Source organism: Antechinus flavipes, chromosome 6 (assembly GCF_016432865.1).
Source record: "Antechinus flavipes isolate AdamAnt ecotype Samford, QLD, Australia chromosome 6, AdamAnt_v2, whole genome shotgun sequence".
NCBI lineage: Eukaryota > Metazoa > Chordata > Mammalia > Dasyuromorphia > Dasyuridae > Antechinus > Antechinus flavipes.
The window spans coordinates 141,340,219-141,343,103 of record NC_067403.1 but is presented as its reverse complement, the minus strand read 5'-3'; the positions used below and the strand labels follow the sequence as shown (position 1 = coordinate 141,343,103).

The window sequence follows — 2,885 nt, the reverse complement described above, 5'->3', positions numbered from 1 at the left end:
TTTTCCAGTTCTCAATTCATGTTCTTATGATTCTGTCACATAAGAATTTTCTGGAAGGGTGAACTAGAAGTGTTTTGGGGGAAGAGTCTGTCTTTTACAGCCATTATGAGAAATTTTCTTAGATTTACCACATGGATTTCTGGGATTCTACCTTTGCATTTATTTCCCATAAACTAAGGAAATAAATGATGGTTTGGAAACAACAGTGGACTTTGAGAAAAGAGGGGCAGTGCTTCCCTTTTTCATCATTAATAGTGGTTTATCAAAACTGGAAGGAAGATGCATGGGTAATCTTTTTTTTAAGTATTTTTTTTCTTTTCTTAGTAAATTGATTTATTTTTAATAAATTTTTATAAATCATGTTGAGAGAAAAAAATCAGAACATAAGGGAAAAAATCATGAGAGATTTTTTTTTTTTTTTAATGGAAAAAAGTGAACATAGCATGTGTTGACTTAAATTCAGTCTCCTTAGATCTTTTTCTGGATGAAGATGGCATTTTCTGTCCAAAGTATATTGAGATTGCTTTGGATCACTGAACCACTGAGAAGATCCAAGTCTTTTATAGTTTGTCATCACACATTCTTGGTATTACTGTGCACAAGGTATTCCTGGTTCTGCTTGTTTTGCTCAACATCAGTTTGTGGAAGTCTTTCCAGACTTTTTACAATCAGCTTATTCATGCTTGCTTCGGCAGCACATGTACTAAAATTGGAACAATACAGAGATTAGCATTGCCCCTGCACAGGATGATAGACAAATTGAGGAAACATTCCATAATTTTAAAAAATCAGTCTGTTCATCATTTTTTATAGTATAATAATCCATTATCTTCATATACCACAACTTGTCCAGCCATTCCCCAACTGATGGGCATGTACTTATTTTCCATTTTTTTGCTACCACAAAAAGAGCTGCTACATTTTTGTACATGTGAGTCCTTTGTTTTTGATTTTCTTGAGCTACAGACCCAGTAATGAAAATACTGGGTCAAAAGGTATGCATAGTTTTAAAGCTCTTTGGGCATAGTTCCAGATTGCACTTCAGAATGGTTGGATCATTTCACAAGTTCACCAACAATGCTTTAGGGTCCCAGTTTTCTTATATCTCCTCCAACATTATCATTATCTTTTCCTGTCATCTTAGCCAGTCTGAGAGGTATGAAGGGGTACTTCAGAGTTGTTTTAATTAACATTTCTCTAATCAATAGTGATATTATATGACTATAGATGGCTTTAATTTTGTCTGAAAATTGTTTATATCCTTTGATCATTTATCAAATGGGGAATGACGTGTTTTCTTAGAAATTTGACACAGTTCTTTATATATTTTAGAAATGTGACCTTTATCAGAAGAACTCATAGTAAAGATTTTTCCCAGCTTTGTACGCTTTCCTTTTAATCTTGTTTCTGTTGGTTTTGTTTGTGCAAATCCTTTTTAATTTAATGTAATCAAAGTTGTCCATTTTATCTTTCATAATATTCTCTAGCACTTCTTTGGTCATAAATTTCTCCCTTCTCCAAATATCTGATAGGTGAATTATTCTAATTACATTAGATTAGATAAGAAAACCTATTCTCTTAATTTGTTTATGTTATTATCTTTTATACTCAAACCATATGTTCATTTTTAATTATTTTGGTGTGGGGTGTGGGATGTAGGTCTATGCCGAGTTTCTGCTATAATCTTTTTCAGTTTTCTCAGCAATTTTCCTCAAATAGTGACTTCTCATTCCAGAAGCTCCAATTTAGGAGTTCAGAAAATATTGGATAAGCCTTAATTATTGTGTCATGTTTCTCTAATCTATTTCACTTTTCCATTACTCTATTTCTTAGCCAGTACAAATGGTTATGATAACTGCTCCTTTATAATAGTTTTAGGTTTGCTACTGCTAAGCCACCATCTTTTGTATTTTTTTTCCCATCAATTTCCTTGACATTTTTGACCTTTTGTTCTTCCAGATGAATGTTGTTATTATTTTTTCTAGCTCTATAAAATAATGTTTTGGCAGTTTGATTGGTATGTCATTGAATTTAGACAAAATTGTCATTTTTATTAGGTTAGTTTGGCCTACCCATGAGCAATTAATATTTTTGAAATTGTTTAGATTTGATTTTATTTGTGTGAGAAATGTTTTGTAAGTGTTTTGTTTATGTGTATTTTTGGTATAGTTCTTGGGTTTGTCTTAGCATGTAGACCCTCGAGTATTTTATTTTGTCTACTGTAGTTTTGAATGGCATTTCTCTTTTTATCACTTGCTGATGGGCTTTGTCAGTAATATATAGAAATGCTGATGATATGTGTGGGGTTATTTTTTATCTTGCAACTTTGCTAAAGTTGTGAATTTTTTCCAGTAAGTTTTTGGATGGTTTTCTAGGATTCTTTAAAATATATCATCATATTATCTGCAAAGAATGATAGTTGTGTTTCCTCATTGCCTATTCTAATTCCTTTAATTTCTTTTTCTTTTCTTATTGCTAAAGCCAACATTTTTAGTACAATGTTGAATAATAGTGATGATAATGGGCATCCTTGATCTTATTGGGAATGTGTCCAGCTTCTCTATATTATAAATAATACTTACTGTTGGTTTTAGATAAATACTGCTTATTATTTTAAGGAAAACTCCCTTTGTGGCTATATTCTCTAATGTTTTTTTAATAGGAATGGATTCAGTATTTTGTCAAAAGCTTTTTCTGCATCTATTAAGATTACCATATGATTTCTGTTGGCTTTGTTATTGATATAGTCAATTACGATAATAGTTTTCCTGATATTATACCAGCCCTATATTCTTGGTATAAATCTTACTGGGTCATAGTGTTTTATCTTGCTGATAAGTTGCTGTACTCTCTTTGCTAATATTTTATTTAAATTTTTTCATCAA

The 2,885-nt window shown here is 31.3% G+C and overlaps 1 non-coding gene across 1 annotated transcript; it reads left to right on the top strand.

The window, feature by feature from the left end:
* The first annotated feature begins 679 nt into the window (after positions 1-679).
* On the top strand, positions 680-782 carry LOC127542195 (U6 spliceosomal RNA). The gene has a single exon (XR_007948583.1). It is a non-coding gene; the product is annotated as a U6 spliceosomal RNA (small nuclear RNA).
* The last annotated feature ends 2,103 nt before the right edge of the window (positions 783-2,885 follow it).